Below are 10,638 nucleotides of genomic sequence, written 5' to 3'. Positions count from 1 at the left end.
TTCCCCACTGTAGCTGCTACATGGATGAGCTGTAGTTGGGGATATGCTGTTTGCTGCTGAGCATAATAATTTTGTGGGTAAAACAAACATTATTTTTACAACAACGTCGAAATTATGTGAAACTTCTGTTAAAATCATTTGAAGGCACAGAATCAGTCCCGTGCCAATCCACATTCCAAGGCAGAAAGACTCACCTGGTATAAATGACATTTTTAGTAATTGGAATAACTCTTCAGAGAAATTTATTTAATCAAAGAATGTCATGAATATGTGTGTAGGGCTGCACCGATGGCAGTTTTCTGGCCAATTACCGATCTTTAAAAAGCCTGACCTGCCGATTTTGATTTTGGCCAATGCCATTTTTTTTTTGTCTGAAATGTCACTAAATATAGCAAGAAAGTCACTGAGTTGGCAACAGTGGGGTGAATATTCTTAACTGCAAATGTGCAGACCTGACCTGGTGGGCCAGTCTGTCAGTCACACCTCTCACTGTAGAGTAGAAGAGGACAGAGAATGATTTTTAAACCTTTCCTGATGAAGATAAGATTAGGGGATAACATGGGCTTCAAGTGTAAATATCAGCAGATTACGATCCCCCAAAATTAAGGAAATCGGTGCCCAGAAATCAACTGGTCGATAAATCAGTTGGCCAATAAATGTATCCTATATTATACATGTGTGGAATTTCATTTGTATATCCAATGCCCGTTACACATATACATAATGTAAACAGCACTGCCAGAGATGCAATAAGTTTATAGCTGGTGTGTGAATGATCTAATGATCAGACTGCTGATTGCAGCCAGTCCACATTGTTAAAAAACTAGAGGGCCCCAAAACCAATTTTGCTTAGAGCCCCATGGAGGCTTGGGCCGGCCCTGACTCAGATTCTTCATTTGACATGAAATGTAACAAAACATCTAACTTTTTTAAAATGAGTGTCAAAAAATTATTAAATATTTTATAGAAAAACTGGTGAAAATGTGTTAGTTCTGGTATTTTAGGCACTACTTTATGGACTGGTACAAAGGCAGTTTTTTGTGGATTAATACAATATATATAAATACATACAACCTTGATCTTTTTGGTCGACAAAACTCCTAACATATCAAATATGACAAAAAAATATGTAGAAAAAAACAAAAAAACAAAAAAAAAAAAAATATTTAAAAATCCTTCAATGTGTTTTTTATTTGTACTTTTTCCATTCCCTCTTACATCTGGGTTTAAATGGTAAATGATTATTTCATACATTTACATGAATGGCAAAAAAAAAAAACACTGACAATTTTAGCATTGGGTGAACTTAATAAAGCCATTTTTTTTAATTAGCTAAATTTGACATTTAAAATGTTATTTTAATTTGAGATGAATTTCCCAGTTTCCAGGATTTTTTTGTGACTGTCTTGTGTGACTTTGTCACCATCATATTGATGGTGACCCATGAAGATGTTTAACAAAACATCTTCATGGGTCATAAATCAAAGAGTAAACTGCAGCTGTCTCATTCAGGGGCAAAAATGCTAAAAAATGCTGCTTTTGAAACAGATTGTATGCATGGTTGCTAGGGAGAAGTTTAAAACAAACATGTCTCTGGGGTAAACCCATCTGTAGTCACTGTTTACTCAAAGCCTTATCTCAGTTCCTGCTGGTTTTTTGGGTGATGTCATCGGCCGAAATAGAAGGGGAGATACGTTTTGCTCCAAAGGAGGGCAAAATTCTTTGCTGATTGCTTGTTTTCCAAAAAAGTATGTTTAGAGCGAGATCCTGATCTAGTGAACATCATATTTGGCCATTAATGAAGAGCAAATTTCTGTTGGTCCTTCACTAGAGTAGAGCTTTGACATAAAACAGCACGACCAGTTAATCTAACAGTCATGTTTTTGACCTGTCAGAGGAAACCGAAGCACCCAGAGAACATGCAAACTCCAGGCTGGGATTTGAACCCAGGACCTACTTGCTGCTAGGCAACAGTGCAACAACTCTGAAGCCTACATAACAAGCTCCATGCATGACAATGTTAACAGGTTTTCTATATGTTTGCCAGTAATATCTGAACTAGTCATCTTTGCAGCAGAAGTATATAGATGATACCAAGAATATTTTTTTTTCAGTCATTTTTCTTCCTTAAATATCACACCATCCATTTATGAAGAAGAATGTTTTCTTAGATAAAAATTTGGTTCTTAAATTTAACCATAAAAACATTTTATCTAAAGAAGCTATTTACAAGCATCTGTAGGTTTTGGAACTCCAGACTGTTTTATTTTTTGGCTCTCTAATCGGAAAGGTCACTGACCTCTGGACTAGAACACGCACTGAGAAGCTGATCTGGATTTTAAGCAGAGCAGAGTTCCTCTCATATTGAAAGCATATTAGCATGGAGGAATACATAGCATAGCATCATGCCTTTACCACCATTCTGCAGCTGCTCCAGCTTCCTTGAAGGAATCTTTGACAACCACCCTGGGTCTTAAATGTGTCATGGAAAAATTATTTGCACGGAGCGATTTGATGAGTTTGTGGGCTGCACTGGATTGTTTCTGGCTTTGTTGAAAATATCAAGTTTTCCCTCCCCCCCCCAAATGTGAGCTTAGCAAACATTAAATCCTATTAGAGAGGGGAAGGAGCATCCAGGCGGGAGCAGTTCTCACCAGCAGGCTTCCTCTCTAAAGGACTTCTGAGGATGGAAACTGTGGCTCAGCCAGCAGCTTGGAGCGGCACTGCGTACGCCATAGTCCGCCCCTCACCACAGCTCCTTAGGTCATATGACCTAATATATATGTTCTTCTCTGTCTTGGTTATAGAGAACGGCTAATGATTGATGCTGTGCAGCGGCTACATTTAAAGGCCGAGCACATGAAGGATCTGCCTCCAGAGTGCAATCAAAATGTATGAATTATGTCCTACTTTTCATTAAATGGAGGAAAATTTTTTTTACTGAAATACAAACACTTCCTTGTTAGTGACAAGAAAGTGTCGCTAACAAAGACAAAATGCATTTGTCAAAAATACCAAATAAACATAAAGTTAAGAACTATTACATTAGTTTTGTGCAAAATTCCTCCAAAAATGACAGTAATTAGTAAATGAAATTGACATGAATTAGACCAGTGACATAAAATATACAGTCTTTGTATTGTCTAAGTATTTCTGAAATATTTTTATCTTTTCCATAAAATACCAAATGCATTGAAATAAATGTGATGCAGTTTTAAAACTGAAAAAATGTGATGAAGGTAGTCATTTTTTTCTTATATAAAAAAACAGAAAAATATATCTGCGTAGAAGTTTTAGGTATTATAATTACATAACCTAAAATGTCTATTGTGATGCAAAAAAAAGTCAAACTAGGCAAATGTCCTTATATTTTTTTATGAAAACTTTCATATAAAGCATGAATGTAAATGTCAAACTTCTGGTTACACAATTAAAAACTCAAATTTCATTTAAAATACACTAACTAAATATTACTTTTTATATGCATTTTTAAAAATACGTTTGGTCAAAAATGTGTTGAGGAAACAAAAACATGCAGCATTATTTTTCATCTGAATAGGTAGATATTAAAAAAATTTTTTAAAGGGAGTTTAAAAACGTTTCACAGCAAAATGCAAAATCTTTAGTCGTTTTCTTTCATTTTGACATTTTAAACTTCACTTCTGTGACTCCAAACTGCTGTTAGTTTTTTAACTTTTTCAATCTGATTAGCAGCTGAACATAAAACATGCCAAACAAGCCTTTTTACTTGGATCAACAAATCTCTAACATGACGAGGTATTTAAAGCAAAATTCAGGTTCTGTGCTTCTGTGAAAGTTGAGTTTGATTTTTGCGTTCAGAGAAATGCTGCCAACTTGTAAAATTTACAACCTATACTTTACCATTCCATATTTAGTTAAAATATGACATCAAACTACACAAAAACATCCTCCTGATATCCATATTTACACCCAAAAAACTATAAAAAAAAAAAAAAGACTTTCTCCTGAAGCAACACAAAACTACAAGTACATTTACAGGAAGGTAACTAACTCCCGATTATCAGCTTGTTTAGAATAGTTCATTTTTAATCTTAAATATAAATGATAGCATCCATTGTGCCTACCTGCTCTCCCAGCTTTACTGCTATGACTTTATTATCTCGCTGTAAAACAGCCGACCCTTCAGCTCCGTCTACAGCTCTCACTCTGAGTAGCTGTAATGTAGGCATTCCTACAGTTAGACCAAACAATATGTGCTCCCTGCCCCCGGACCATTACATCATCAGCATGTCCTTATATGGGACTTTGCATTGCAAGAGCTCACAAGAAGGGGGTGTGCTGGTGTGTGAGTGAGAGCAGCTTTTAAGCGTTTAGCTGAGGAGGTGAGCTATGATGTGTGAAGTGTGGGCTCCGGAGGCAGAGCAGGAGGTGAAGAGAGAGGAGAGAGTTTGGGTTTCAGTGTTTCCTTCTGGCTCCCGTCAAATCCAGACATTTATGGAGAGAGGAAATTACAAGAATCATTTTGTAAAGTTAAGAAAAGTCTTGGATAGTGGGTAGTTGAAAGTGGAGTTCTTATATGTGAGGTTTAAAGAGTTTTACTGATTAGGTTTATGGGGAATCTTGATGCTGTACACTAGCTCGTCTGCATTTTGCAGTCTGTGATGACTGTGATATGGAATCAGGTTTTCTACACGATCAGCCTGATTGCTACACAAAAACTAACAGCCAAAGAAAACAGCAATACACATCTATCTAAATGGCTCAGTTACACATCAGGAGTCATATTCAGTTAAACTTTGTGATTTACAGATATTTTAATATTACATAAGCCATATGATACAAATGATTTTCAACCTTTTTATATGAAATACTCCACTTTTCTTCTGGTTTTTATGCTTTAAATTACAACCATGTTCTTTGATGTTTGTTTTTTTTTTACCTTATTAATGGCTATGATTTCTGTCGTACTGCTGTCCCACCATTAGTTTCTTTATCAGTAAATGAACACAAACAGCTAACAAAGTATGAAACTTTTAAGGAGAAAGAAATGTACAAACACCACCTGTTTGCTCTTTGTATCATAATTGATACATTAGGTTAAATAATTATCTTGAGTAAAAGATGATATTATGAAAACATTTGACACACTTTTATCACCACTTTCCACTGACTAGGTTATTATTTTTTATTATAATTGATACATGACAAACTGTATTGTCCTTCAGCAGAGTACATATTGAACAATTTTTTTGCTTGCAAGGTTCCAATAATAATAAAACAAATCAGTAACAATAAAAATGGGTTTGATTGACATCAATATGATGGGTTTATAAATTCATATTTTCTCTATTGAAAAAATAGGAAATGTATGTGTTAAAAATGTCATGGTAAGAATTAAAAACACATTCAACCCATAAAACCCTCAAGTATCATATTTAATGCACAGCTGTTCTATAAAATATTTTATAGTGATTTCTTCATTGTATTGACTGTACTAAAATCAAATGTATTTAATGTTATGACTCATGACAATTTAAAAAGAAAGACTTTAAAAAGTTTATAAGAAATTTAAAAAAATCCTATGGTATCTTAGAAACTGTAAGTTTAGGCATTTTAAGAGCACTTTATGAAAATTAGAAGAAACAACATTCATGTTAGTTATGTGATAATCAAATATCATATAATAGTATGATAGTTGATTATTGATGCCAAATTGATGGTTTGGGCTTTAAAATACCAAAAAGTTATTGAACCACAAGGTGTGGTCTTTAACAATTTCTGGATAAAATTTCTGTACATTTCAGCATTGTTTGAAAGACAAACTTTTATAAAAATGGGACACTTTCACTTTCATAGTTAAAGTTTGAAAATGAAAAAAGTAAACTGCAACTACCAGAAGATTCATTTAGTGTTACTAGCTGCTTGTAAAATAAATATAACTTGAATGGTGTCATTTTGTTGGTTGTGTAATGATTATTGAAGAAAAAGAATATCTATCCACTTACTTGCTGTTTCATAATGATCACAAGTTCTGTTTACGCAGCACATAAGTTCAGCAGATGGTGAATGGAAAACAGACAAAAATACAAATTAGTTTAGCACTACAAATCTGCCTAATTTAAACACGCACCACTGTGTTAGTGCTGACTTTCTTAACATGGGTGGGTAATTTTGTAAAGCACATGCTAACATATCACCATTGCTAATGTAATAGCATTTTCTGGTGGATTGCCATTGGTTTTGATAACAAATTCATGCTGGAATTACAGGTCTATGGTGAATCATACTTAACTAAAAAACCTTTTAGCTAAAGAAACATGTTTTCTCTTAAAGATTTGCAAAATTATGCTAGTGGTAATGTAGGAGAAGATGAAAGTAAAACAGTTAAATCTTTAATTGTTCTTCCTTTTTACCTATAACTTAGTTTTAGTATTGCTACACAGCTAGCTGCTATTGAAAATAAGACAGCTGAAACAGTAAAGCAGAAGAAAATAACAGTTTAATGAGGAAAAATACGACAAAAACATTTCAATCTGGAGAAACTCACACGGAGAAAAAACATCAGTTAGAAGGATTTATTAGACTGCGTTCTGTTTTGGCGCTCGGATCCGGCTGAAGATGTTCGTGCTAAGCATCATCAAGCGATTTGATGATCGGCTCGGGCCGGAGCTCAGGGTAGTCTTCTCCCCCGGGCCCTGGGGGCCACTGGTGGTGGAGAAAAGCCTAGGAAGGAGGGAACACGGAGGTGCTCGTCTGGATGAAGGTGGAGATGGGGAGGAGGTGGGTCGAAGCGCGGCTGAAAAGCTGAAGAGCCCGGCTTTATTGGTGCTTTTGAAGGAACTCTTGCGAGGTGATTGGCTGGAGTGGCTGCGCGCCGGTGCTTGTTGATTGAAGCGTGGGCGTGGTAATGGAAGAGGCCAGCGAGTTGATTTGAGTCTTCCCAGCTTGAATTTACGCTTTTAAGCTTCCATAACTACAGTGTTGATGTAGGAGAGGACTGAAATATAGTTACTAAATATTCAACTGTTCTCTCTCTGTAGGGACAAATTCATTTTAGCACTGCTAAATAGCTAGCTCCTGCTGAACATTAGATGTTTACAACACGAAAGCAGATGGAAATAATATATTGTTTCATATGCAGGTATGCTAACGTAAATATTCCTAGCAGCAGCTCTGAAAAAGAGGAAGATTAAAATTTGTAATGTTTCTATTTAAGGATAACTTGGTTCTAGCATTGCTGCTCAGTTAGCTTTTACAAGAAGTTAAAGAAGTAGCAGTTTGCAGCTAAAACAATAGCTTCAAATGTTCTCTTGTTCTCTATGCTTTATGCAATATGATTTAAATTAGTTATTTGTGATGTTTGGTGAAATAACAAAATAAGAACAAGAAAACCAGAAGTATACAACCAGAAGGCATATGATACTATTCAGTTGGTCTTATTTCATTTTTGCTTTTTCAGCATCACAGCCACTGAGTTGAGTTGTGGTTTATTCACAATATCACAATGTCATAGCTTTGAACAACTAAAATTATGTTTTCAAGAGTTTGTGAGTTAGAAGTATTACATTTTAACATTTGAGGTTGTTAAAATAAACCACAACAAATTCAAGTCATTTTACATAATTCACATTGGCTCATGTTTTCTTGCAGAACAAGTGGAAATTGATTTAATTCATTTTATGTCATTATTAATTGCTGTAAATTATACATGGCCACTTGAACTTGCTGGCTACTGTTACCTTTCTAACCTTTCTCAATGATGTTAAATATGGATGGTAGTGAATAAGTTCACAAACAAAACAGGGGCAATCCTGCCAATTCATAATCGTACCTTAAGCTGGCTGCATCAGTGCTTCATCAGTGCCACATTGTTAATCCTTCAAAATGCTTTCACCGAACTCTGTCCATATGGCTGACTAAATCCACATTTGGAAAATTCTTCCTACCGTGAGTCACCTTTTGTCATATAACAGGCAGGTCTTGTATCTGTCAGTGTCTATTGTTGGATGAAAAACGGACCCATTTCAACAAACAATGGGACCTAATGGTGCAGAAACAAATGAGCAAGATGTTCTTGAAAAACTGGCAGTTGAAACAGCAGCAGCTAATGTTTTGGTGTGCTGTGATATTATCGAATGGTAGCCAGTTATTCCCTCACACTGAACAGCATGTAAAAAGGCGCCGTTCTCTCTTGGTGTTCTTTAGGCTGAATGTTGAGCTTGGACAGACGAGGCCGAAAAGTCTTCCTGTCCCCAAACCGCTGAGCGGAATATGTCACAGCTTCACAATGGCTGAGGTCATTGTTGCTAAACGTTATGACTCTTACCAGGCAAGCTGATGGAAATAGAAACTCCTGGGATTTATCTAAAATGACAGGGTAAGACTGTTATGTAAAGCAAAAAGCATTATGGGTACAGGAATTCAAGTGAAGCCCCCACATCACAGCTCAGCAGGGCTAGACCAGAGATGACTCAATGACTGTCTTCTTCAATCATTAATTCTTTCTGATGGCAGTTAAACATCAGGCACACCATAATGAGAGGAAACAATAGTGAGATAATAACAGTCATTCAGGTTTAAGGCCAAATGCGTCAAAGATGATCCTTAAAGTCGAAACTGCAAAATTTCATGTAGTCTTCCTGAGTATCGTTCCAGATTCGCTTCAGAAACTAATTGAAGCTAAACGCATGTGACCTGCTGGCTTATATAAGAAATTGGAATTAATCACGATGCTTGGAACCAATTGGAGGAGACAGTTACTGGAGGACAATGAATGAGGCCGTGTGGAAAATGTCTTCATAGGCAGCAAGAACAAGACCAAGCCAAAGATAGCAGGAACTTCCCAGAGCTGCCTATGCAAACACATGGAGTTGGGTTTGGTTTGGAGATTGAGACTTGTTCTTTAAAACATAAAAAAGAAAAAAAAAACAGACGGATGAGGCAGACTATTTATTATGCTATACATGACAGCTGTCTTTTATTTAATACTGGTTTCTAGGGACTGGGAAAGAAGCATAACCATTCCAGCCTAACACCCTGCCCTGGTTCTCAGCCCTCCTGCCTATTAACAATTTTGATATTAAATGAAGCGTTCCTTCAAATCTCTCCTTTGCATTTATGAAACTGCTTGTGTAACACGTGTGTAATCCAATGCTTGATAACATTCACCTCAAACAAGAGTGCTGTGCCATGTTTGGAACCTCGCAATCCATCAACCCCGTCAATGAGGCTCCAACTCTAAACTCTGATGTTTGTTCCCATTCCTCTGCAACACAATGTTTGCTCTTGGAACAAACAGTTTGGTCATCCAAAGTTGGATTCTATTTCGGGACCTGGACATATTGAGGGCTCTGAGTAATGCACACTTGAAACAGATGTCGGGGATCAAACATAAGAGCAGGCCACATGAACATGTTTGCTGTGACAAGCCTCTGCCAGATGACAAATAGTAGGGAGATGAAAAGGTATTGTGTAACCACTAAGGAATGACTCTTACTCTGACACTGTGCAGAATAATGTGGAGGTTTGGGCTCTGGTTTGTAAAGAGCTTGTTGAATAACAAAACTTTTGTCTTGGTACAACCTAACGTGTGTCCAAATGACAAAAACAAGTCAAGTGGGCAATTCGTCCAAAACCAAATGCTCGGTTTTACTACAGTACAGTCATAAAATGCTTCATTCAGGTTTGACCTCATACAAAATACAATATTAAGTTCACGAGAATTACTTTCAAGAGAACTTCAACGGGCCTTTATTCTGCATTTTTAGTGATTTTTGCCATACACTCAACAAACGGTCTTTCTTTGTCCGATCTGTCAGTGCTTCAGCTACGCATCAGCTACGCATGGTCAGCTGTACAACAGTTGTGATTGCCAGTTGCTATTGACAACGTGTGCTGTGATTGTGATGTAGACATTTCGCCTTTGGCTGTTAAAGCAGTGATGTAATCAAGGCATTTCCTTTCACAACTCCATCAGATATTTGCTGATGTTTTAATATCAAAACATCTTATGTGTCTAGATCTTCTTACATCTCTATGTTCAAACAGTTGAAGTCTGTTGTGGTCTAGTGAAGGTACAACCTTTGAGAAATTTGAGCTCAAAAATCCTTCAACATGTTGGAATTTTCGATAACACTTTATTTGAAGGGGTGTGCATAAGACTGGCATGACACTGTCATAAACATGATATAACATGTTTATGTCCTGTTATAACAGGACATAAACATGATATAACATGTTTATGTCCTTCATGAATGTTTTTGACTGTTGTCATGAAGTGTCATTCGGTAAATAATGACACGTTTAATGCAAAGGTGACACTTTTAATGGAGTTTTTATATAAATTTTAATATAACTTTGTATTGAAAAGGTCATTATTGACCAAATAATGCAAATTTGACACTTTCAATGGACTTCTAATGCAACTTTTAGTGCAAATTTGCATTAATAGTGTAATTATTTACCGAAGGACACTTTATGGCAACAGTAATAAACATTCATGAATGCTCCTTTATGTTCATGTCCTTTGTTATGTCACGTTTATTACAGTGTAATGTCAGTTTTATGCCCTCCCGCCCCTCCTTCAAATAAAGTGTTATCAAATTTTCTCTGTTGTAAAGAGTTGGAAAAAAAATCCTCCACAGCAGTTGAACCCGT

General features: G+C 36.2%; 1 protein-coding gene across 3 annotated transcripts in view; it reads right to left on the bottom strand.

Moving 5' to 3' along the window:
• Positions 1-10,638, bottom strand: part of filip1l (filamin A interacting protein 1-like) — a 78,227-nt gene that overhangs the window by 20,263 nt on the left and 47,326 nt on the right. Inside the window, exon 1 of one of the 3 annotated variants that reach the window (XM_007542987.2) lies at positions 4,107-4,211. The exons of the other annotated variants lie outside the window; for them this stretch is intronic. The gene's annotated coding sequence lies outside the window, so the exon portion shown is untranslated. Of the gene's footprint in view, positions 1-4,106; positions 4,212-10,638 lie in introns of those variants that run through there. 3 annotated transcript variants of the gene reach the window in all.

The sequence above is a fragment of the Poecilia formosa genome, unplaced genomic scaffold (genome assembly GCF_000485575.1).
Source record: "Poecilia formosa unplaced genomic scaffold, Poecilia_formosa-5.1.2 Scaffold749, whole genome shotgun sequence".
Lineage (NCBI taxonomy): Eukaryota > Metazoa > Chordata > Actinopteri > Cyprinodontiformes > Poeciliidae > Poecilia > Poecilia formosa.
This window is presented reverse-complemented; position numbering and strand designations above follow the sequence as displayed.